Here is a 12,921-nt window from a genome sequence, read left to right as displayed (position 1 = left end):
ACCTGGGTCTCCCACGCCAAAAGCGCGTATGCTTACCGCATAACCACGAGGACACTCTCTTAACATGAATAAAATAATTTGCTAATTTGCCAGGACTGTGATGAAATTTGTGCTGTTTATACACAATACACATTATTAAAACCAACAGCTCAAAGATGTTCAGTTGCTTTCGTTTTGGAAATTTGAATACCCAAAATGTTTCTCGCAGTGTGAGATCAACCGCACCAAAAGTGGATATGTTCTGACAAAAATCAAGCAAGACCGGAGTGTAAGCTGTCATAGTATTGCTTATTACCGAAACATTAATGGTGTTAAACCATTTCGAGAAAACTGGCTATAAAACCAGCTTGACATTTTGTTGATACATGAACTGACTCAAACACATTTACTCGAACGAATTTTCATCTGTGAATATCTACTAAACGTAACAAACTAGAGTTATTTCTTTGATTTGATTTTCAGTTTAACATCCATTCCAACAGAGAGACTATATATGACGTTGACCTACATCTTAACGTCGGATTCGAACTACATGAGCTCCCGCCGGGAATCGAACCCGGTCTCCGACGCGAAAGACATGTACGCTAACCACTCAGCTATCTCTGGATCTTTGGTATCATTTCCAAATTGGTTTGCCACGAGTGATGAAAAGTACATAACCTAATGGTATGCGAAGAACGATCGTGATAGGAAGTCCGTTGCAAAGCCTACACTCACTTCTAGGAAAGATATTCTTTGAGTTTGATGGAACTATTAGGGTATTGTGAATCACGAGCTGCTTTCACCGAGCAGAACGATAGACTCCATCATGGACTGTTAACAATTAACATACACCTAACAATTCGAAAGGAACAGCCTGAAGTCAACACAAAGGGTGTCATACACCACGTTAACAACACGAGATCGCATTTACATTTAACGACCCGTCAGAAATTAAAAAAAAAAAAAACTGCTATTTACCATTGCGTCCAGCTTATATCGTGGGGCTGGCATTACCGGACTACCTTTTGTTCGAGTCACTACAGAACTTCCGAAATAGTGATAAGTTAGTTAGTTTCAAAGAAACATGTGAAAATCACATGAACAATTTTTTGACCAGATATAGCAGACGGGATTATAGTGACGGAATTATAGTGTTCCCGATAAAATGGAAGAAGTTCATCAACAAAGTAGTGCATGCGCAGTTTTATAATGTTATTTTCAAATAACAATTATTCTCAAGTTTTACCTCCAAAAGCCCAATACTTTTTTGACAATCTGATATTTTCCGCTTCTAAAAATCAATATTTCTAAAATTCTCTTATTCGTTTTCGCTCGACGCAGCTAATTCCCTCCATTCTTCTTCACATCCACATTTCGAAACATTTCGGGCGTTTTTTTAAAGTATTGTTGCGCAATGTTCATGTCCCTCACCTATACAAAACAATATTTCACACGAAACATTTTATGAGTCTTTTTCTCAACTTTATATTCAAGGTCCCACAAATAGCATTTTCTTCCTACTAAAGGTTTTTTCGCCATTCCTGTCCTTTCTTTTATTTCACGTTCATACTTCATATCATTCCTAATAATACTATCCACGTATTGCAAACTAGTCACCTGCTCTATTTTCCCCCTTCTACTTATATATTTGACACACACCCCTTTGTTCAAATCATTATGGCTTTTGTCTTTCTAACATTTATTTTCATCCATAGTTTTCTAATATCTTTTATTTTTTTTTCAGATTTTGCAACGAGCCCCATATCATCTGCAACCCATATACACCTAATCATTCTAGCTCCTACTGAAATCTCATCTTTATCACCATCTCTTCCAGATATATACTAAATAATGTAGGCAAGAGACAGCATCCTTGTTGAATTCTCCTTCCAATTGCGCTCTCTCTGTCATTTCCTCCCTTATTCTAACATGTACTTATTGTTTTACATATAAGTTTCTGATGAGTCTTCGATCTTTCCATTTCAACCCAACTTTCTCTAGAACTTTCAACAACAATCCCCAATTCACGCGGTCAAAAGCATTTTCTAGATCAATAAATACCACATACCTTAATAATCTATAAATTCTATCCTTTTCCTATAAATCTTTCACCGATCACCCTTAGTAATCCAATTGCATCTCTTGTACGTCCCACGGTTATGCCGGCCGGAGATGGTGATTATGAGAAATGAATGAAATGGTGGAATGAAGAAAGTGGGAGGAAACGGGAGAACCCCGAGAAAACCCATGCACACGGTGTTTGTCCACCACAAAGTTGACTTGGCGGGAGCAGGGTTTGAACCCGGGACCCCATGCATCAGAGGAGAACGCTCTACCACTGAGCCACCGCGGCCCCACTGTATGAGATTTGAGACTAATAGTTCTATAACCCTCACATCTTTTTTTGTTCGATTTCTTAGCCATCGGCATCATCTTAGGTTTCGTCAGGAAGTATTTTGGACACTCTTCTATTTGATATATTTCATCGCAGGGTCGAAACAGTTCTTTCTTGCCCTTGTCTCCTATGTTCTTAACGGATTCGATTCTTATATTATCTATCTATTATTATACATATGCTTTTCCATCTTCCTAAGGCTTCACTTCTTTCGCTGACTACCATTTCATTCTTATTTTCTACTGCCATCATATTAGCCATCGTAATAGCCCATTGTTTCTTCTGCAGTTCCATAGATTTCACCTCCTTGTACATTCCTTCATATTTCCGAACTCTAATTATTCTACGTCCTCGCATTTTCTTTTGTACAATTTCCCGTGCTCTATTTGTTTCCCCTTGTAACTCATTGTTTAACTTCCTGTACATTTTTCCGCTCTTTTCAGTATCAACCTGTTTCCACGTCTTCCTTTCCTTCATTTTTTGCAACATCTGTTATGTAACCCTGGATCCTTAACCATTTTATGTTCGTAGTAACATACTACTTGTTCTGCAGTCTCATGTGTACTAAGTTTAACATTTATCCATCGTCTATTACTACCTGCACCTATCGTATCGAATATTTTTCTTCGAATTTCTCAACGGAAAGATTTTTTATTTTCTCGTTTCTCAATTTTTCATTATTTAACATCTTGTTGCCTACTTTCTTCCTGCTTACATTTTTCAGTTGCATGTCTACTTCGGCCAGCACAAGGTTACGCCGAGAAAATGTCAGCCCGGAAAGCGTCTTCGCGTTCTTCAAGCTATTTCGACATCTCTCCTGAATCATAACATAGTCTAACTGATATCTTCCACCATCTATTGGGGATTTCAATGTATATCTTTTTCTCTTGTGCTGATTGAACCACGTGTTCCCAATTACTAGTGAATTCTGTATACAGAACTTAAGCAGTCTTTCTCCCCTTCCATTTCTTTCGCCTAAACAATATTTGTGTATGACATTACTTTCCTGCTTTTCTCCCACAACTGCATTCAAATCTCCCATTACAATTACACATGCTTCCCTCTTCTCTCTGTCTGCAATTGCTTCTATTTTCTCATAATTTTCCTCTACTTGTTCAAATGAAAACAAATTCAACTATAACATATCTGAAGGATTCGCAGAATAAAATTACTTTGACACTAATAATCACGTTTGAATTCATTGTTACTTATTATTGTACTTTAACACACATACAATTGAACATACTAATTTATAAATTTAAATTAAGTAATCAACAACAAGAAATGCATTAGATTATGAAAATATAATAAAAGATAAGATATACGTTAAATTATGTGAATAATTTGAAATGGACTCGATAATTAGTGTAAAAATTTCAATAAACGGTGTAGCAAGCACTTACCTAGAAACAAACAAAATGAGTTAGGAAACAGAAGAAAACAAAACTATCTAGTTTCATGCACGCTAACTAGTTAGTTAGTAGCTAAATATGTTATTTAGTCAATAATTTTAAAATGTATTTCGAAAGGAAATTCACACGCAGAGTAGAGTGAAACTCATCGCACAATAATAATAATAACACAACTGCCACTGAAAATACTTCAATGAATAAAATTTATGAAAATAATTTATAGCTATGTTTCGAAAAATTCCTTTTCGGGAAATAATATATTATTCCAGATCACCGACAGGATCACGAAGTAGAATCATTGAATATTGGAAAGCCTACTTAATTATATATAGAATTAAAGAAAAAAGTGGAGAGGCAAAAGCAAGAAAATATAAAAACTATCTTATGTTTTTAGTCTATATTCAGATAACGGAAATTCTTAAAATTTTATTGTGATTAAGTGCAACCATTCTTATAGCAGTGTTTGTGATATTTTTGAAATTAGTAATCATTACACTATACTTGTTTCGGAAAGAAAAGCAGCACATCATAACACATTAAATCAATTAGAACAGACTTCAATAAGGAATACCTATATCACATGGATATGCCCAGCAAATTTTTCTTCGGGGGATCCCATGATCTTTCATGAGTCCAGATTTTTACATACTAAAAGCGAATCGAGAGTCTTGTTTCAGGATGCGGAAGCGTTAATTAACTCACTCTGCATCAGGGGTGAAAGCATTAATAACTTAGAAACTATATATTATTATTATTTGCAGTTGAAACATTGATTTTACACTGTACAAACTTAGTCATAAGTTGTAGGAAATGTGCCAATAAACTATCCATAAGAAAAGTTTTAGGAAGTTCATTTGTTGAACTTCCGGTTTGTATAAGTTGTAAAAAATCGACAAATACGATGAAAAATAAGATCAGAATCAGAAACTCTTATGCAATAGCCTAGTAATAAACTCGCAACTTGTACATGGAGTTAAGTAAATGAGAGTAATAAAGTACATGATGAATCAATCAGTGGCGTAGACAGGAGTTTGACTCGCCATTCTGTCTTCAACCCCACACGATTACAGCAGATTAGTTATATACTGTATTCTTAATATTTTCAACTGTTTTCGCTACCATAGGTATCAAAATGTGTCACATGCGAGTGCGAGTAGAGATTACAAAGCGAATGTTCAAAGTTATTACTATTTGTTATTACAAAGTTATTATTATTTGTCTGTTTAATCAAATTGTCAGCGTGCGCGACCTCTGTGTGCATGATCCCTATTCTATTCTCGGTGAGAGCACTAAAGTTCTCCAGTATTGATCTATCATCATGAGGTAATTGGGGTGCTGCCTGAATTAAGAGGTAACAAGGTCCACTCCAGAAAGCTAGAAATAGTGGCGCTGGGAACCGATGTGCTACCCATGTAGCTCTCAGTTGAACGTGAGCCAACTGGGAACAAACCCTGGACTCCATGAAGTTATATTTTTATATTATTTGCAAAAATCGTCTGTATTTTAAATTTGTATAACTGAAGCATACAAAAGTAATCTACAGTGAAACCTCTACTAACGGACACCTCTATAAAGCGGACACCTCCCTTAACGGACATATTTTGTAGTCCCCAAACATTGGAATAGGAAAAAACATATTGGTAAACCTCTCTAAAGCGGATACTCTCTAGTACGGACACGGACAGTCTTTTCTGTCTTTTATAGGTATTATTTACCTCCGTATCACGGACACTTTCTAGAAATAAGTCGAAATGTGTAGTAAAAATACATTTTTAGTAATTCATACATGTGTTACCAAGGAAGCATTGTGACAACATTTTGCCCCCTCAACTGTTTGCTCAGCAACCCAGACGAAGCGTCTCTGTTTAACAACACTCTTATGTCCTTTGCTTGCATCCCACTCCCACCCAAGCTGTTTTAGACACAAAAGTAATTGACAGTTGCCCGCCGTTAGTGATGACACGTTATGCTACTGTCCCGTTGGAGTCTCTAACCAACCAGAAGACAAGTTTAGTAATTTTTGTACTCAGGTATGTATATTGTCTCAAAAAGAACGCTTCAGGACTGCAATTACCCCACAAATTAAAGCGCCACACTGAAAACGAAGGAAGTACTGATAAGTATAAAGTTCACAGAACTATAACATGTTATTTGCATGTTGTGCCTCGAACATAGAGTATTGGATGACAGAGGATAATGCATGTGATATTCGTAAATATGTGATTCATGCAAAAATACTTCTTCTAATTGTATATAAACCTTCCTCACTAATTTACATAACAAAATACTGAAACCTCTTGAAGGCGGACACCTCTCTATAGCGGACAATTTTTGATTCCCCACGGCTGTCCGCTTTAGAGAGGTTTCACTGCATTTCCTATCTGTTTCACCTGCAATTTTCCCTACCTCTGTCTATTGAAAAAAAAATACTGAAGTTCATGTTACAGCAGTCGAAGAAGTTTTAGGCGACCTATGGCTCACATTTCAGCCGATGACTCCAGATAATGGTTGGCGTATATGTGTGTGTTCAAGTTTTCATCTTCGTAAGGCAATTATAACCGCTCTATGATGGTTTTTTGGTTATGTCATTAATCAGTATTGCATTAATTATATTATTGTACTTGAAAAGTTCCTACTTATTATCATATGTTGACGTGGTTTAGAATTTTTCTTCCCTATCTATACTATTACCTAAAAGAGTAAAAGTGACTCACTTATCAACATAAAGATCATATTATCCGAAACACCAACCGAAGTTTTTCGAAGAAAAAGGGGGGAACAAAATACCGGCACAAACAAAGTAAACACCTAAGCAAATCTAATGTGCTGTGACATGTATCTCGAAGAACCGAATATCTGTCAAAAATCTAGCAGAGTAGTTGCCCCCTTACCGACCTCATCAAGCGTGAGCTCACATGCGTACAACTATAGCTGGAAAATACAATTTGGGCAGGAAAATCTTTTTATTATGAAAAAAAGGATAAGAAAGTTTTTCGATACATATCTTAAGAGAGTTTAAAGGGAGTTCAAATATCTTTTCCTGAAAATAAACTATCTCACGTAAAGAGGATGAAACTCCGCATATGAGCTTCCCAATAAAAATAGAATAACTCAATATGTGTTAAGCATTTAAAAAAAAAAATCCATTCTTAAATATGGGAAAGTAAGCAATTTCTATATTACGATTTTCGAATCTTTATTGTGAAACCGTCGAGTGTGATGACTTACTCAAGCTAGATGTGTAAAATTCGTTATTTAAACTCTTAATTTAAAAACAAGAGAATGTATGTTTCGAGTTTTAAAAAATTCGAATTTTTTATGCACAAAAATTAAATATCAGCATTCTCTTAAATTTGAGGGATGAAATTCCGTATATAAACTCCTAATTGAAACAATACGAAAACATATTTCAGCGTTTTTAAGAATTCGGCTCTATAAGAGACGATTTTTAGTGTTAAGAAGATTTGATTCTTTATCAGAAAGTGACTAGTGTGAGGATTTGCTTGAGCTGGAGGTATAAAATTCGGTATATAAACTTATAATTAACAATAGATATTCAAGTATTGCAGGATTTCGACATTCTGCTTGAAAAGTGAAAATAGAGGCACTTTCTCCAATATTCGAACTTTCTCCAATATTTATTAAATTTTTTTCTTCCTGTGCGAAGAACCGACACTTCAAATTGTTTTGTTATATACGTTATGCATTTGCTAGAGTAAACATGTTTAAATAAACACTTAGCAGACAAATTATATTTTGGGGGCCAGGAAGTGGTTTGGAGGGCCGGACTTCCATTATCTCCCCCATGATTATACTTCTATTGTATCACTCTACAAACTTAACTGGAACAGATGATCACAAACTTTTGTACTCAAATGTATAACAAAAGATCGCACAAACGCTAAAAATGTCTCAATATTCAAAGGAACATTATTGAAATGGAACATTAAATGCAACAGAACAAAAGTAGAAAATTTAACTTGCGACCACGGCAGCGAATTTAACTTGCCGTTAGGTGTAAGGATCAAGTTATTCTTCCGCCCAGATCAACGATCACGTTTATTTGGTTGAGTTTAAGCTTAGCATCTCTTTCAGGACAGAGATAATATGAGAAGTAGATATAGAATTTAACGTGGAATCTGAAACATGTGTAGTGATGTCAACCCGTGAAAAAAATCCCATTTTGTGGGATTTTTAACAATTTCTTGAAAAGGGATAAAGGGAATTTTTGTCGCAATTGGCAGCAAATAAGGGATTTTTCATTGAGAACAAGTAAATTCTTTATGGGTGGGAAATAGGCCAATGAATCATCAATAATCTTGAAATCTTATTTATAAATTACTATAACGTGGGAAATTGAGAAACAAAATGGGAATTTTTGCCTCTCGAGATGGAATTTTAGAATGTTTGAGCTTGGCATCACTGAACATGGGTATTCCCATTGGGAAGAGAATTCTGTTCTCCCACACCGAAGGTGATTACAGAAACCATAAAGCCACGATTAAATTTAACGGTGGAATTTGCATTTTCTACATGCAAACTTTCTAGCAATCGGTTAAATATTTAAGGCCCTCCGCTCATCTTTGCCAAGGTTTTCCTTAACGACTAAAGATAGACCAGAATGTTTTGACAGAACATAAATATATATATCATTGGCAAGGGTCTAAAAGGACCAATGTCATTTTTGGGCAAAAAATGAGATGTTCATCAAATTTTAACGCCTACAAATGGATATTTTCTGTGCAAGAAAAGTATGAATGGTATATATTACAAACTATTTCGTGTTGACATTTGCTCTTCTTGCACAAGAAAACATCCATTTATAGACGTTAAAATTCAAGAGTATCTTATTTTTGTCAAGAAGTGACATTGGCTCTTTTAGACCCAAGCCACAGATATAAGTCTTATATATATATATATATACGAAAAGTACGAGGCTGACCCGAAGACCTGTATTTGCTCAGCCTACTTCCATAGGTTCTCATATCCCTAACATATCGCTAATCTTAAGAGATTTCGAGTTATGGCCTGCCATCGCATGCTAATACATACTCTCATGCTCCTGCATTTTACCTCGTATAACAGAATCTCTCGCTCAGCATACCTAGGATAGATGACAAGTTGAACTTCTAGTTAAGAATTTTAGCTTCGCTCACTTTGAAACATTTCATTTGCAACACCTACGATGATAGTTTTATTAATCTACATTCGTTAGGAAGACGAACGTTGTGTATTATGAAAATGAAAGTAGGTGAAAGGGAGCTAGTATTTTCCACGAGACGAAAATTTTTAGCCTCGTCTGTATTATTGGCTCGAAGACGAGAATTATAATTTGTATTTGGGTCCAGACGAGAAATATGACAATTCTCTAGGGGCGAGTCTAGAAGATGAAAACTGGGGGGGGGCAGACAGAAAGAGACTGTGATAGGTGTATCACGGGTTTAGTATAGACTTTCAAAAATATACAAGTAATAGCTTAAATTATTTTTGTGACTCAAAAAACTGGGAGATCCAAATACCCCAGTAATAAACTTGGGTTATAAGTTATTACAACAATCTTTTTTAGGCTTCTAGCCACTCGAGAAAATGCCATAACTTCTAGAAAAAATAAAGTAGAAAAATCAATGCGCAAAGTTTGTACAATGCATACATTTAAAAAACAACACGAGAAATTTTCAAAAGTTAATCAATACGAGACGAGATGTAATTCTTTGAGATTCAAGGTGAGACGATACATCTTCTCTGAGTTGAAACACTAGAAAATATCACAAAAATTACATAAGAATTACGATAAATCTCTTGTGTGCTGAAAATAAAAAGAAGTTATTATTTTTATGAAAAATCCTTTAAATTATTATAAACTAGCTGTTATGCTCGTTCTTCACACGGGTAAGATAAAATATCGATGGAAACAAACTGAACAACGAAAGAGCAATTAAGAAACATTTCTGAAATTGGATCTAGTTTGTATGAATGCATATCCTACAACGTAGATGTGTTTTCATTGGAATGATTTTAATAATGAACACGGTTTATACCTAATACAACAATTAACTAACCTTTTTTTAACCACAATAAAACCATCTACGGTACTACTAAACAGAAGGAACCAACATGAATGTAGATAAAACTATGAATTTCACACTAATATCGGCCATTTTCGATTACTTTTACATGTCGCTTACTCCCCAGTAGGAGACCCTCAACCCGCATACAATTTTGGCTGAATTTGAAACTCACCGCTAATGGAAGTGTCACTATTGATCTCAGCGACTTCGAAAACTATGGATTTGACACGAATATCGGTCATTTTCGATTATTTTTACATGTCTCGGTAACATTTTTATTATGGACCCGGTTCCTTAACTAATAATGGCTAAATTTGAAAGTAAACGCAATGTTCACTTTCACCATTGAGCTCTGCGACCCCGACAAATATGGATTCATACTAATATTATTCATTTTCGATTATTGTTACATGTCTTGGTACCCCCCACCCCACCCCGCAGGTGCACCTAATGGTAGCTGAATTTGAAAGTCATCGCTAATAGAAGTGTCACTATTGATCTCAGTGACCGCGAAAGCTATAGATTTCACATTAATATCGGTCATTTTGGATTATTTTTACATGCTCTGTATTCTCCCTAAGCCAGGCGCGCAGCCGAATGGGGTGATTTTGGAAGTTAATGGGATCGGATTTTCGCCATTGATCTCAGCGACCGAGAAAACTATGAATTTGACACTAATATCCGTCATTTTCTACTACTTTTACAAGTTTCGGTAAACGACCCCCTGAGACGCCTGGTTCGAATTTTGAAAAAGCTCTTCGTCTTGGTCTGGGGCCTGGACCAAGGTACGGCGACGAAAATTTGGTAACTCTTGGCCCATTCGTCCGGTCCCCAGGCCGCTCGCAGGCAGACAGACATAAACACAGGCAAACAAACTCTTTAATTTATTTATATTGGATACTAGAGGAACTGGTTAAGAATGTGTGATCATAATATAAATTTTGTAGTCATTACAATTGTGCATCATATTACAAATCTGAGCAAAGCTAATCAGAGGAAATGTGCATGCGTCAAAGAAGTGAACATCATATTTGACAATACATAATTTTTTCACATAAAAGTAATACATCTGAATAATTTTCTTTCTCCCGACATATAGTCATTCTGAACAATGTTCTTTTCCAAAAAGCAAAGCCACATTTATTAATTTCTTCATTTAAAAAGAAGCAACAACTGAAGGTATTACACTAATTTTTATTGATTTGTACGTACAATTTAACTCAATCCACGTATTACGTTGACAATGATTGACAAGAGGAAAACGGGGCAGTGGGAGGAGCCATGGTCTGACAAAGCCTGCTCATACTATGACTGACATGGAGTGGGCGGGGCAACTAAGTCAAATGTGTGTGTAATTTTGTTTAAGTATATAAAGCATACTGTAGTAGAATTTCTGTTAGAATTTAAAAGAATACATTTCAAGTTATCAATACGTCCATTTACGCAATTTAAACACTCCTAAATAATTTTAATTTCGTAAAAAAAACAAATGACCCCGGAAGTTGCCAAACTACAAAAATAGCTGTACACAAGTGATTTTCGTAGGGTTCTAAATGGTAAACTTTTAAATACATAAAAACTATTGAACTTTGCTGCAAAGTATACCAATTAGGAAGTATAAAGTTCAAATTTTATTATTCAAAGTACAGATTAATTAAATAAACATGCAAAATACAGGAAAACTAATAAGAAAAAACTATGACCGACTTTCGGGACGCGATTTTGCGTCCCCGAAAGTTTTCTGACCCCGGAAGTAACTGCTTTTACACAAAACTCGACCCCGCAAGTCGAATCCGCGCTCCCACGCTCATACACGCACACACACACACACACACAAATGGGCACCTTTGAAAATTGTCTCGTCGGCAGCGTACATAATTTTAATATATAAGATACGTGGAAAAGTGCCCCTTTCGATTTAATAGTTTTAGATGCGGGTCCGGTTGGAATGAAATGCCGTATATAATAAAGTCAAGCTTATTTTCAATCACCTATGCTATAAAAATAAACTTTCAAAGAAAGAAAAAGTGAGAGAAAAACTTGTTGGGGATTGAACCCAGGTCTTTTGCACAGTAGGCTCACGTCGTTCCCCTACACTACTCAATTCCTTAGATTGTGTATCTCTTACTTACTCCTCACATAGTACTGGTACGTAGCGGGCCCGCGTCCGTGGAATTATATACCTCTATAATCGGAAACACACTTAATTGTTTGCATACTTTCACAAAACATACAAACACCAAATTTTGCATACTTGTTCGTCATGGGATGTGAGTAATGGGAAAATTCCGATATCACGAAAAAGGCGACATTTTCCATGTAAATGAAGTGTCGAAATTTTTCGTCGTTTCGAAATGCTGGTTTTAGAGTAGTACCGCACACCATAGAAACGTCATATTTTGTCAGGCAGTGAAGCTAGGAACATAGTTTATGATAGAAAAAAGAGCATTAAAATTCGTTTTCGTTTCGCGGCGCAAATCGAAAAAATGTGAAATTTGTAATGGGTGTATGTAGGACGTTGAAATTTCGAGGTGATGTTTATTCTGATGCGTAGTTTGCGAATCCGCCCTTGAACTTGAAAAAAATAGTCATGTTCGGTGTAAGAAAATGCTAGGAATGTTATAAGGGGGCGTCTAATTCTACACAACTTGTAGATATGGTGGAATAACGAAATTGCGTTCAAGTGTGTAGAGTACAACGTATGTGTGGGGAAAAATCCGACATGTTGGAAAAGTCGTCATCTTCGATTCAAAATGGCGTCTCAAAAATTTGTAACCATGAAAATTGTAAGTTGTGCTCTTGGTAGGTAAGCCAGGTTTCGCTATGTTATTAAGGACGTAGTTCAGTTTAAGTGAAGAAACAAATCATTGGAGAAGTCGCCATCTTGAATGCAAAATTGCCATATTTTTGAATTGCCTTCATTTGGACTCTTATGTGGTATATTGAGGAGAATAGAACAAACAGATTTCAACGTAGTAAGTTAGCTCCGCGGTAAAGTGTCTGCTTTCTGAGTAGCAGGTGTGGGTTCGAATCCCCGCAGACCTTGTTTTATGTTGCGTTTTTT

This window comes from Thermobia domestica, chromosome 2 (genome assembly GCF_964235325.1).
Source record: "Thermobia domestica chromosome 2, izTheDome1.hap1.1, whole genome shotgun sequence".
In the NCBI taxonomy this organism is placed as follows: Eukaryota; Metazoa; Arthropoda; class Insecta; order Zygentoma; family Lepismatidae; genus Thermobia; species Thermobia domestica.
Note: the sequence above shows the minus strand (reverse complement) of the source record.